The sequence below is a fragment of the Accipiter gentilis genome, chromosome 22 (genome assembly GCF_929443795.1).
Source record: "Accipiter gentilis chromosome 22, bAccGen1.1, whole genome shotgun sequence".
In the NCBI taxonomy this organism is placed as follows: Eukaryota; Metazoa; Chordata; class Aves; order Accipitriformes; family Accipitridae; genus Astur; species Astur gentilis.
The window spans coordinates 19,303,823-19,317,764 of NC_064901.1; the positions used below are offsets into that span (position 1 = coordinate 19,303,823).

The 13,942-nt window shown below is 47.6% G+C and overlaps 1 protein-coding gene across 6 annotated transcripts in view; it reads right to left on the reverse strand.

Annotated features, from left to right (window-relative positions):
- The window catches only part of MAPKBP1 (mitogen-activated protein kinase binding protein 1), a 108,459-nt gene that overhangs the window by 92,433 nt on the left and 2,084 nt on the right, over positions 1-13,942 (reverse strand). The window lies entirely within an intron of this gene.

The following is a 13,942-nucleotide window of genomic DNA, read 5'->3' on the forward strand; positions in this document are numbered from 1 at the left end:
CTTGGGAGACAGTGTTGTGGAAGGATCTGTTTACAAATTAGCCAAAGACAAACAAGGACTTAAGAGTTTAAAGACGGAATTAACACCAGCCACAATCAAAGACTAAAACTGGCTGCTCAGTGCTTACCAGCACTTTCTGCTATTTCTATAGAGGTCACTTCCTACATTTGTTTTGGGTGAGATAAAAATCTGTTAGTGACAGAAAGGACCACATAAATTGGCACAATCCACTACTGCAGCCAAGCTGACAGAGCAAAGACTTGCACTAAACAAAGAACCAGAAAGGTACTTAGAAATTGCAAAAGTTGTTTTGCTTACAAGCACTGCCTGGGAGAAGTCCTATGCACGCTTCAAAAGATGACGGCAGCATCCCAATGCGCCTGTGAAGCCACACAATGATGTCACTTCAAAATACTGCTTCCTACAATATGTCACAACATGATGACCAAGGCAACTAGAAGCTTCACAAGTACCCAGACTACTTCTCTAGTAGCTTGAGCAGGAAACATCTGCCAGGAGTTGAAAACTCAGCAACAATTTTGGAGTCACAAGAAACCAAGAGACTGCCACAGACCAAACTCTGTGGCTTTGGGAGACCAGGTTGCTGCAAACTGAACCCTGTAGGATTTCTGACAGATGTTCCACCACAAGAGAAAAGAGCTGAGCACCTGTCAAGCAGGAAGCCAATGCTCCAGACCCAAGTATCTCACACTTTATGCTCTTCCCTGAAGGCTAGCCGTATGGCATTTTGTTGTTGCTTTCAGCCACCTTCCCCAGCTTTTTCCACTGCAGATGGAGCACCGGGAAGTCTTCTTGAATTAGCTCTAACGAAGGGAAGCCCTGGTGCTACCCCTCTCTCCTATTTATACCAGCAACAGTACTGCAACAGTTCAAACGTATTTTATATATAGCTCTGTGGCTTATTTCCAGGCAGAAGTAACTCAATGCTGGTGTACATATGTTTAGACCACAGCAATTGGAAAGAATGTCCCATAAACGCTGTTAACTCTGCTGCTCCACTGTGACCAGAATAGGCTCTACCACTGCAGAAGTACAAGCCGTGTTAGGAAAATTAAAATAAAAAAAAAAAAGTCATCCACCCAGAAGCTAAGCAAGCCACTCGCCACCTGCACAGCACTGACAGACTTCCACTATAGCCCCAACAGATTTATAGCTGTAAGTTAACAGCCAGCTCTTGTCATATCAAGATACAGTGCCTGACTGCCAAGAGACCACACAGAGGTGACCAGAGTGTGGGCCAGCATAAGGGCAGACACGCAATATAGAGAGCGTCTGCCAGTACCCTCTTGCATTTTAAAATAATCTTATAAACTTAAAGGCTGAACAAACAGAAGATAGTCAGATTTGCACAGCTCTGTTTGCAAACCCTGTTTGTACTGAAAATATCAGTAGTGCTACCATATTTTAATGAGTCTGACTTTAGCCCAAGACCCATAAGGTGATGCACCGAAAAGAAACAAGAAGGGCAAGGCGCAGGAGCCAGGGACCAACATCCAAAACGTACTTCCTTGGCACTGGTTGCAAGGACCTCAGTGACATGTAGATGAGAGAGGCGCCTGCCTCTCATACTGATCCCAGTGCTAGGCCTGGGTTTTAACATGAGCCCAGGTGAGCCAAACCCCAGGCAGCAGCCCACAGGGAGACACAGTGTACATTCCCTCTCCTAAAGGAAGGTGCTCCCGCTACCACGTGTAGACCACTACCAGGTGATAACTACCATGCCTTTCACCAGATTGTCCTTCTCATGGGCTGCAAAGACAGCTCTGCCAGTCTTCCCAGAATACATTAAAATAATCTTTCATCACATTTTTCTCTGCAACAGCTAAATACTGGAGGGAGGATTAACGTGTCTTAAAAAAAATCTTGCCTTTTCTTATGTCTGAATCCAATGTGACTGGACTTTAAAGAGGAGGAAATCATAATCAACACTTCAGAAGTATCTAAAAAGGCTTGGCATCTTCGGTTATGTGATGTGGAAAAGTTAATGACCACCATCTCAGACCTCTGCAGAGACAGGCGTCTCTTGTCCTGGGGTATAAATAACCTGCCTTTATCCTTGCATAAACCTGTTCGTAACTTCAGGTATGAAACTGCCCTTCCTGAACATGTCAGGTCAGCATCTTGCTTGGATCAGAGGAGGTTCTGCCAGAGAGCCTCTAGCTGGGGAGAAAAGGGGAAACCAAGTCCACATTTTGGGCATGATGATGGAGTCACAAAAGAAAAACGGAATTTCTTTGGTTAACTGTTTATTTGGGGGATGGGAAGCAGGGAAAGAGAAACAGTCTCTGTTCCAGGCCTCACAGGACTGGTTAGCAACACACCCAGGGAATATGGATTAATGGACAATGCACAGCTGAGCTGGTCAAAACAACATGATAAAGACAACTGCATGATATACATATAAGGCATGCACACACATACAGTTATGTGCATGAAATGAATCATCATACATAGACTCTGATCTTGCAATCAGCCACAGAGCACCTATCTTTGCATCCATTGGGTGAAATGGAACTACTCATGCTCATACTACCTCAACACAAAATTAAGCACATACTTAAGTACCCACAGGAACGGTGCCAGAGTTTGCATTCAGTTTCCTTTTAAACCCTTCAAGGTCATCAAGACTGTAAAAATGTTACACAAAAGAGTTGTACAAGACTTTGTACGTTACAGCTGTAACACAATACCAGTGTCACTTTATAAGCAGGGGAAAAGAGTGGGTTGTAAGTTACTGTACTAACAGGCACACTAAGAAAAGTAACATAAGCTCAACCAGAACAGAATATGTTCTTCCTATTAAACATACACACAGAAAAATAGAAACATACCATCATCCAACCAGACCCCAGCATTTAAGTATGCTCTACAACACAAAATCCTGCTTGTCAGCTGTTACAGTACTTACAAGATCTGAGAAAAGCATCCAAAATAAATCACTCTAGACTGGGAGGGCAGGACACGGGACAGAACCCAGGCAGCAAACCTGGAAGTAAATCCCTCTTCCAGAGGGATGGCCACAACACATAGGAAGCATTTTCTCTGCTGCCCAGAGACAAGACCCCCTCCTCAGCAAGGGAAATTACCCACTTTGACATTTTATAATGGATTTTGCTTCTAGGCTCTTCCTTCTGCCCTAACTGCTTCCGCAGCGTACATAGATCACTGATGATTTACAGTTCTGCCATCTCCTCAGCGTGAGAGCTCCCCAACTCAACTAATCCCAAATGCTACACAAACATGCTTCAGGCCCACAACTCCATTCCCCACAGCCCAGGGGAGGAATACCAGCTCCTCTCTGCCTGCAGAGTTAGAGTATTCTTTACACAGCCTCCTCCTCTCCTCAGCCAGGGCTGCTGGCTAAGGCGGGACGGGTTGCTCCTCCCAATACAATAGGCCTTAAGTGCCAGAAAAAACTACCAGTAGAAAGAAAGAGTTTCTGTTGGATGCCAACAAACCTTTAGGCAGTAGGCGATGAGTGTTCCCAATTGTTTTAAATCTCTGGTAAGCACTGACAGCAAAACTAAACGCCTTATCCCAGCGAGCACTCTCTTCTTCCCACTGGAACACCACAAGACTCTCCACAGTAAGCAGTATTTCTCCATTCCTGGTGACCTCAGAGCTACCCCAGTGCCAGGTAAAATGCTTTTATTTCACAAAAGAAAGAGACAGATTTTCCTGAACTAACAAGACAATTCAGTGCCCTCAGCAGAGATGCAGAGCTGGGCGCTGCCCGGTGCCTCTCATGCAACCATATCCTCTACCACAGAGGACAGTGTTATTACCCAGGGCAACCTGGTGCTCTCTTCCAGCCTGGAACCCTGGTCACCAGAGCTCCACCACAAAGGACCAGACACTGTCTGGAGACAACGCTGACTCTCGGCATATCACAGAGGGTTTGTCTAGACTGGAAGCTTGGTTTGTCCGGTTTTTTTTTTTTCCAAAGCCTGTGTTTAAATTAACCGGCACGGGCTTACCCAAGGGTACAGCCCCTGGGAAGAGCGCCGGGAGAGCGGTGCCCAGAGCACCCCTTCCAAACCGGGCACCCGCCCGCGGCCAGCGGGTAAGTACAGCGCCGCGCACATGGCGCGCCGCGACCGCCCGGGGGCGGGGCCAGGGCGCCCCCCACCCCCCGAGCGCCCCGCCTCCATTGGCCGGGCGGCGTCTCCATGGCGACAGGAGGCCGCAGGCACCGCCCCTCCCGCGGCGCCGCGCCGGGAGCCGGCCCGGCCGCTGACCGACCGACAGACCCACCGGCAACAGGGCGGGCTCCGGCGCGGCTGCAGCGGCCGGAGCAGCGCTGGAACGGCGGACGGGGGAAGAAGCGAGGGCAGAAGGCGCACGCCTACCCCGCGAAACTGCCGGCAAGCAGCCAGCGGGCAGGCCAGGCCGTGCAGCTGCAGCCCCGGTGCTGCATCGCCCACCGGCTCTCACCTCCGCTCCAGCACGCCTTGCAGAAGGCCATAAATCAGCCCACTGGCCATTTTATCCAGGGTCGTGTTTACATTCAGACGCCCCTGGGCAGAGATGCTCATTCCGAGGACCTGGAGCAGCTCCGATGCACAGCAGAGATAGTCCAGGCACTGCATCTTCTCCCCTGCCACTATGCTCTCGTTTTCCACTGATGGCTCCAGCAAAAAAGTATTTATCATGGGTCTCGGCCATCAAAAAGCTTATCTGCAGCCCCGCTACAGAAAGTGGGCCAAGGACTTCGCAAAGCAAGCATCTATAAGGCACCCACCACAACGGTGATGCAAGAGACCTGCTCTTCCAGAACTTAGAGCCAAAAACATAGCCAAAGCAGTCAGCGGCGAGGAAGCTGAAGAAAGCTACCTCTCGCCCAGAGGACCCTACCCTCATCCTCCCCCAGTGCCAGTTATTCGCACTGCTGATTGCATGTAAGACACATCTCAACAGCTTAGCTCGGGAAGCCTGCAGAGACATGCAGCGCAAACCGTGGATTATCAAGGAGGACGATTATCCTCCCGGTGCAGGAGAAGGTGGAATCCCAATTCCAGCCTCAAAAGCAGCTCAGGCTTTTAGAAATGACTACTAGGTTCATTGAGGCCCACTGCATGCTCATCCAAAATATTCATTAATGCATTTCATTAAGAGCACTTTATGTCATCTTGTCCCCATTCCCCTCCACCACCACTCCCATAGTGGGCTTCCAGGGCACAGGCTGGGCAAACACCCTCCAGCTAGCCCTCACAGTTGGGCACGATACACAGAACCATTTCTGAAGCCTGTCTGGCCGTGATTCAGTCCAAGAAAACCAGGTGAGTTGTGACAAGATGGGCTTAAAACAAATGAAGCAGATCCCAAATTTGTCAGTTCCAGTTTGCAGTCAGCAATGCTTTCGGACCCAGCTGCTCGAGAAGGATGACACCCCAAAGCAGGTTTGAAACAACTGTGCTTGGGACCAATGTATCTAGTTCAAAACTGGGAGATAAGCCAAATGCAAGGAGTTGCGCAGCTGTTTCAAAGCCCTGGATGCTGGGACACTTTGCAGTAAGTGGGTAAGTATCCTGTCTGTTTTAGATTGAGGGGAAACAAGAGGCTTAGAGACAGTCTGAAGAGCGGAACACAGAACCCAAAACCATTAACTGCACTTAAAAAAAAAAAAAAAAAAACAACAACACAGCTCTGGTTCAAGGTTCGCTCCACGTTTACACGCTTCAGCACCACAGAAGCATTGGTTAGGAGCGTGAAAAACATCATTCTTAGCCCACACAAAGCTCCTGCAGAAAAGACACTACTATTGGTGCAATGTAACTGGCAAAAAGAAGTCCTTTTACTGGTATAGCCTGTTGCTTTGAGGGACAGGATCATTCAATAGACTCTTTTGATGCTGTGTCACCATTAGTACAGCTTGTTGTAGAAGCTCAGCTTGCAAATTGTTTCTAGCACAAGCATGTGCTTAGCCAAGTACACCCTTACACTCATGCCCACTCTGGATACCTCCGACACCATCCCTATCCCCTTATGGTCCAAGTCAAGGCCCCATGGCACAGCCATGGCTGAAGCACTGAGCACAGCAAGTTCTGAGCACCAAGAGCAGTCACCAAATAAGGAGGCAGGTCTGGCACACACTCCTTTCACCCTCAGTCCTATTCAGTGTTTCAGCAACTCCAGCATCTAGATTGCATTAGGGACTGTGTAACGAACTCAAGCTCCTTTGGTGCAAAGTCCTGGGCTGAGCACTGGTGTGCTTTTTTCTTCTTTTTTTTTTGGCAAATGAAAGCATCCCTAGTACAAACAAGACTTCAAAGGCAAGCAGCCCCTTATGTGCTACTCAAAGGTGAGCAACCAATTTCAAAGCCCTTGGGAGAGCTCAAAGGCTCCCACTGTTGAGCACAGGAGACATAGCTAACACTTCAGTATCGGCACTTCAAACAACTGCCCTATGCTGGGCCTGCCTGTGGATAGGGAAGAGTTTCTGAACAGGCAACACTGTTTTCCACAGTGCCTACTCAGAAGAAAAACAGGAGCAGAGAGCTTTCCAAGTCTGTATCCTCGAATCCATTGAAACTGCTGTGAAGTTGCTTTCTCCTTCTTTCAGAAACTCCTCCATCTGCCTGCTCTCAAGCCACTTGTTAGTGTTGCGACTCTCTACTACTATGCAGCCTCCAATAATCTTTATTCAAGAGAAAGGAGTGTCTCTGGATCCATGATAAGGGAAATTTCAGCCTAACTATGCAAGGTGTTTGGGAGATGCAGAAATTAAAGAACCATCACTGTAAGGAAGGAATGTCATTGTTCAAATACCACCAGGTAAGAAATCTCATATTAGTTGTTAAATCGCATTAGCCTTCTTGACCAATTGTGAATTTTAATACTGTATTTGAGAGAACAAGCGGGACTGGCTGTTATTGCTATTGACTTGGAAACACTGAATACACCAGCAGTTCATAGACTTCTACAGTACTATTTTCAACCAGAGTTTCCCCACAGTAACTAACAACAATACTGGTCTCCTGGGACACTAGCAAAATTACAAGGCTTACAGGGGTTTCCACAGCTCTAATTCATATGGTGCTTAATCTGCTTGAGCCTGTTGGAAAATCATCATCACCAGAGCTCCTGAAATCATTAGTGACAATGGAACGAAGTCAGCATTTACAACAGCACAGTTTGGGGACTTTTAAGCAAATAATCCTAAATGAACACACAGTCCTTGCAGGGGAGAGGTGAGAAATATCCCTGTTAATCTGCAAGAGGCTGGGCTTTGTGGCTAAGGCTAACATTTGGCCTCAGAGGATCAGGATTCAATTTCTAGGTCTGTCTCAGACTTCCTGTGGGAGTTTAGACACATGTCTGTATAGGAAAAGCATATCCCATTCCCCCCACACCTTTTCTTCTTTTTTTTTTTTTAAGCCTGAAGCTCCTCTGGGCTGGGTCTACTTTATCACATATCTATCCCAAGGTAGAGATGGGATGCTCCTGCAGTCTATGGTCATACAAATACTAGCAGCGACCCACCTTTGCACTAATATTTTTTAAGACAGATGACACGGCACAGATCCACTGCTGGTTACAACAGCTGCAGGCCTCAGCTGTATTTTCCTTGCACAACGTGCAGACATGCTCAAGACAAGGCTAAGCAGCGCTGTGGTGAAAGGAAGTAGTGGGAGCTTTTTCTGAATTGCAGTAGCCACCCTTTGGTGGGTACAGCCTCAGCAGAGCCCATGGGTTTCAGGCACAGGGATCAGCCCACATCTAGAGCTGGAAGCCAGAGCAGAGAGCACGCCACAACCCTGATACGCACGTACAGGAGCCCTCAGAAACTTCCAGCTCTGCAGAGGCAGGTATATCAGACACAAACAGAAGCCTGAAGTGACTGAAACTGGGCTTGGTGCTAGTTAATTATTCAGACCTTAGCTGGGATCAGTCAGCACTAATGTCAGGGCTCCATTCTGCTAAGCACTGTTTCACCGCCATGCAAGCGCCACTCCCTGTCCCAAACATCAAGACAAGAGACCTTTTAAAAAAGCCAAAGACTAGCTAGTACATGGTGTTTGCTTTCACAGACAAAACTGTACCAAGGCTAGTCAAGCAACTTCTCCTTAAGACCTGATCAACAGGAAGCAAAATATCTACTCAAATTTGCCAGGCCAACAAAATGCTGACCACCACTTTCTCAGCTGGAAATGAAGGTGATGCCCTGCAGTTGCTTTCCACTAGGCACAGAGGAGAGTGAAATAATATACAGGTAATTTTACAGGGACTTGCAGACCCTTGATGATATAAAAGCAGATAGTGGTCCAACCTGGCCTGACTCCCAACCGTCACTTCAACTGTTCTGCTCTCCTGAAACAAATGAGGTGATACACCACAGGTAGTACCAAGCACACAGCTAGTGAAACAGATGGTATGCTTTGGAAGTCTCTTTCCACTGTGTCTGTGGATGCCTTTCTCCGCCAGCCCTCCCTGCACCACAGTGAACTACAGCTCTGACCAGCAAGCAGCAAATGTACTGCCTGCAATACCTCTGACCAGCCCTGACCTCTGCCATCTTACCATCCCAGCCAGGTCTTTGGCAAAACACCACATACTTCACAGCCCACTGCAGAACAACAGCCCACAAGCAAAATGGGGTCATCAGTTTATATGTGTACAGCTTACCCAGCACAGTACAGACAGAGTAAAACCTGCTTACGAGTCTCTCCAGCCAGGTTAGCTAGGTCCCACATGCCTTCTCAGAATACCCAGCTCATCTGAAGGAGGTAAAGAACAACATGCAAGGCAAGACCTCAGCAGCTCTAAAAGACCATCCAGGTAAGCAGCATATGACTACCCAGGGGAAGCAAGAACCATTCAAACCCACTAGGCAAACGACCCGGTTTGTGTTATTTATGCTGACTGCACCCCAGCTGTTAGCACATCACCTCTCCCCCACTGCCATGGAGAGGTCTTCCTGCTGTCTTTCATGGTAAAGACAGCACATTATTTAGGGGTGGATAGAAGGGTGGATCTTTCCAGCAATCTTGTCTCAAGATTGGCAAGAAGGATCACAGTGCTTCATGGATACAGTTGCAGGCTACAAAACCAAACATGTTGAATTGCTATATGCTTTTATATCCACCATACTTCAAGAACCAAAAGCAATTGGTGCTGCAGTCCATCAGCAGAAAAACTTTGGCTTTGATATGCCCTGTGGCTGTAAGTTACACTTAACACTCATGTTCAGCTCCAATTCAGTCCAGGAGAGCTAGCCAGATCACCCTGTAATTTCAGGACAAGGCATAACATTCACAGAGCGAAGAATGGAACAAGGAAAACTGCGTGTGGAATTGTTAACAAACACAGGGTCATCTTCAGCACCATGTGCTTGAGTATGGAGTAGACGGGACCAGAGAAGTCCAGTAGGGAAGGATTCAGCCCCTGACCTATGACACTCTCAGTTGTTCCACTGACTCTTATCTACAGACACAGAAATGCAGGTCTGGCTATGGAGAAGCTAACCAGCCTTTGTCCCCTGCTTTAAGGGACACTGTTACAAGCCTGACCAGAGACAGACATGAAACCCCTTCTATCTCTGGACAGCAGCCCCTAAGCTGCTGAAGCAACTGGGTGTGTTTAGATTGAGCAGTGCAGAGCTGAGAGAGAGATCACTAGTTATCAACTGGGGCCAAGCAACATTCATGGATGTTGAAGCAGAACAGGTACAGCAGCAGAAGGCCAGACCAGGGTTAGATGCATTCTCTCAGCTGTGCCGCTGGCTGCACTGGTAACCAGAGCTGGTGGGCTGAGCACTGCTCATTCTCCAGTGGAGTGGTGAAGGGCAATAGGGCAATACTGTGCTGAACAGCTCCTCAAAAGTACCATCATTATGTAAAGGACCCTTCCAAATCCTGCCAAAACAAAAGCTTGACAGCATCAGACAGGCTGCTCTCTACCTCACCCACACAGTCAGGCTGCTCAGCCCTGCATCCAGCTCCCTGGAAAATGCTGCCCACGAGGAACCCAGCAGACTCTGCTGCTGCAGGAGCAAGTTGTTCCCAAAGACGTACAAAAAAATCCCACTCTGCAACAAGCCTCAGCTGCACCTTAAATGATTTAGTAAGAGGTGATGATTTTTGAAGCATTTGTATCAGTGAATCAAACTTGTGTGGTTTTTGGTTCTGTTCCAGTTCAGGTTCAACTGATCTGGTTAAGACCAGTAGCAGTCTAAACTGATTCATGTTGGAAGAAGCTACAGTATTTTCCAAACAAAAAGGACTGTGTACTGAAGGGCAGGAAGCTACAGCCAGGCCAGAAACATCACTCCACTCTCCTGTGCCCAGGACAGCTTGTGATCCTAGCCCAAGCCCTGCAACTTCTCAGGGGATTAAGGAGCTGGAGAACTGTGTTGGGAACGCAAGGGGCATGACAAGGCATGAGGGGTCTCAAGCTTTCATGGATCTTCTTCCCTCTTAAATCTGTGGCTGCTCACCAGCAGGACAGAGTGGTATGCATGTGTGTTTCTGCTGCCCTAACCACGGAGCTACCATCAGGCTGATGGGAGCCCTGAGGCTGGCAGTAAGAACAGACCATGCCTCACCAAAGGAGGACAGGAAACCCTCTCCCACTACAAGCAACTCAGTCAGGGCTCATTTTCAGAACAAAAGCTCTCAAACAGATTTTGCAGAGCCACCCAGTCCAACCCAGCATCATTGAGCAGGAACAGGTGCTCCAGCTGCACACGATTGCATGACACTTGGCAGGGAGAGACCACAGTACAACAGTCCCTGTGCTGAATGACTTCCTGCCGGGGAATGTCAGGTATTAGTCGAAGCGCTCTTTTAAACTGGCAACTTGAAATGTTTCTGGCTTAGAAAAAACAGGAGAGATCAAAGAAACAAGCAGCAAATTCCAAATGTGTTTCTTTGACTCACCGGCTTACGGTTTTAGGGAAAAGCCTGTAGCAGGTTTTGTAGCAATTTGTTTCTACATTGACATTCATAATCTGGTTTGACTGAGGATACCCCCACGCACACCGTAAAATAGGCACAGCTACAGCAGTTAAAAAGATGCTTGTATTTATAAGAGCAGAGCTTAACAATATGAACAGCCTCTGCAGGAACTGTACCTGCTCAGGTACATTACTTCTGTGAGCGGAGAGAGATTTGTGTAGCCAAATTGCAGGGTGCTACAGCAACCAGGACATTTTAGCAATGGGAGATGGCTCAACCCATAGCTTCCCCACTGTCCCGCTAGTGCTGCTCATTCAGGGTGATCGATGCTGATGCTGCTTCAAAGGCACTCAGTGCCCAGTTTTTAACTCTGCATCTCTACTGGAATCACAAACATGGTGACCAGATGCACGACTAGGTTTCTGGTAGGACTAGTAATCCTCTAGAAACTGAATGCAGGCCAGCAAACTTATCTGGGAAAATTTCAGCTTCCAGCCACCACAATGACATATTACAATCCCAACAATCAACAGGCCTAGACATAAGTCACTGTACATCTAGGTCTATATTGGTTCAATACAAACAACGGAGATCTACAGAGGACAGAAAAAGTGGATTCAAGCCATGAACATCAGAGGGAAAAAAAACCCCAAACCCAAAGTCTAAACACAGAGCTAGTCAGGCAGCAACAAAAATCAGGACTCCCACAAAACAAAAGTTGTTTCCAAAAAGCAGCAACAAAACCAAACACTACATCCAATCTGTCAACAAGCTTTACTTAAAGACCTCCTGTTCCTCCCCCCCTCCCCTTTTTTTTTTTTTAAATATCCATGATTATGTATTGGTTCCTTAGTTTTACTCCTGTAGAGATCTCCTGGAGCTGTACAGTAAAACCATGCATTAATTATAGGCAAGAAATAAGTCCTAATAAAAGTCACAAAACAAGTTCTCTCTTGTACAGCTCCCAAGTAACACATTGCATGTCCTGCATAGCCCTCATGCAAAATATCTCTACTTACCCACACTCCCCCTTCCAGAGCAATGCACAAACAGGTCTCTGCAGAGCCAGCCTCCTACAGCCTGCCCACGTCCAGCCCAGCATTACATGGCTGCTTCACAGAAAGGAGCCAATTTTCACAGGGCTTCTCTTCAGCATAACGAACTGCCCAAAGGGTCTGTCCCTAACCACTGAGACAGCCTGGCAGGCCTCACACTGCCAAAGGGTTGTTTAGGAAAGAGCAGGGAGACCAGGGACACTTTCCACTGGAGCAGAAAATCACAGCTCATGGAAGTCAAGGCAGTGCCACTGAGGGTGCTTGTCCATCTTAAATAGAGCAGCTGGTTGCAATAAAAGCTTGAGGGACTGAGAGGAACCACAGGGCTGTTGAGGGCTTGCTTTTCACCTACATCTGCACATACAAAGCACAATATCACCTTTCAGGCATTAATCTAGGGCAACAGTCCTGCTCCATCCTATGTAACCAAGCAGCATTCAACAGAGATGACCAGCCAAAGCTACCAGCCTCACAGGCCCTTCAATGTGACTAGAGTCACATGCGCCTCTTGGAGCAGACATTTCTCAAAAAGTCCAAGAGACAAAGATGCCTGAAAAAACCCTCCCTGCAGGTCAGCAAAGATCCTTCAGGAGCGATGTGTATGAGGCTCAATTTCACTCCCAAGGGATTTACACTCACACCAAATAGCAGACTGAGAGGATCCATTTCCTGCTATTTTAGAAAAGTAGAGCTGCTTCCCACCTTGGAAGGCAGAGGAGCACAGACATAGCAGAGGGAGCATCTCCACAGATACCCAACATATGTCAGAACTTTGGTAAGGGGCCCACTCCTTTTTGCCTTGCTCACTCCAGCTGTCCCACTGAAAGCAGGCCATAACTCATTTGAGGGAAATTCAGAGCAGATTGCTTTAGGAAACCAACACCAGCACCTAACTCCTCCTCAGGACAAATTGTTTCTACCAGCAAACTCCCCAGCCGTTCCTTTACGTCTCACTGATTAACTGCTCTTACTAATAAGATACACAAACTCCAGCCCTCAAACCCTAATCTGATGGTGTGGAATGAATCCATGATATCCCCAGGGGATCAGACAGCCCTGGCTGCACGTTGGGAGACAGCACAAGGGATACAATGGAGCTCTTCCAAAAGGCATGTGCAAGGAAAACAAAACAAAACAGGTACCAGAGAATACCCGGGGTACGTAGCAGCAGGTTCCAGCTCTGAAAAGGAGTGTGCAGACCTCAGCTCCTACTCACAGACCCAGAATCCAACGCCCACTGTACATGGTGGTACAGGTGGCTTTTGGCTCTTTCGACAGAGGTCTCTGCAGAATACAGATCAACAAACTGCTCTTCAGCAACAGCTACGTAGCACGTTTCACCAGCAGTCCACAGGCTGCATTAAATGCAGCACATGCATGCACATGCACACACCACGGTCACGCACAAACACCAAGGGCTCTCCTCTAGACAACTTTGAGGAAGCCCAGCAGGTTTTTCTCTTGCTTGGCAGGAGAAGAATATTGTGTTCCTTGGTATTAAACAGCCATCTCTGGGAAACTCTGACCTGAACCAGAGTTCTGAGAACAAGATTTCATGCTGGGGACAGGACATTTAGGCAAGATGTCATTTATTTCCCCTGAAGTTTTACACACACTCTTCAAGAAATAAATTTTGAAGCACTACTGTTTTGTGACAAATGAATGCACTTTGCAGTCATGGATTACAAGCATTTCTTATTTATTAGTGAGACTTCACAAGGGGGGAGGGATTAAGCTTTCTATTTATGGAGAGAGCGAGCTACACAAAGGCTGAGTGATTTGCCCAGGGTTACAGGTGATTCAGTGGCAGGGACAGAACGAGGTGCCCTGACTCAGGCACCTGCTGTCAGCACAAGGCAATGCCACCAAGCTCCTGTTCTCCCTGCAGCCGGGGTTAAGTCATTCTCTCCTCATGACACCAGCCAATTCCCAGCGAGTGCCTGTCTGTCAGGAATTCTCCACAACACCAAG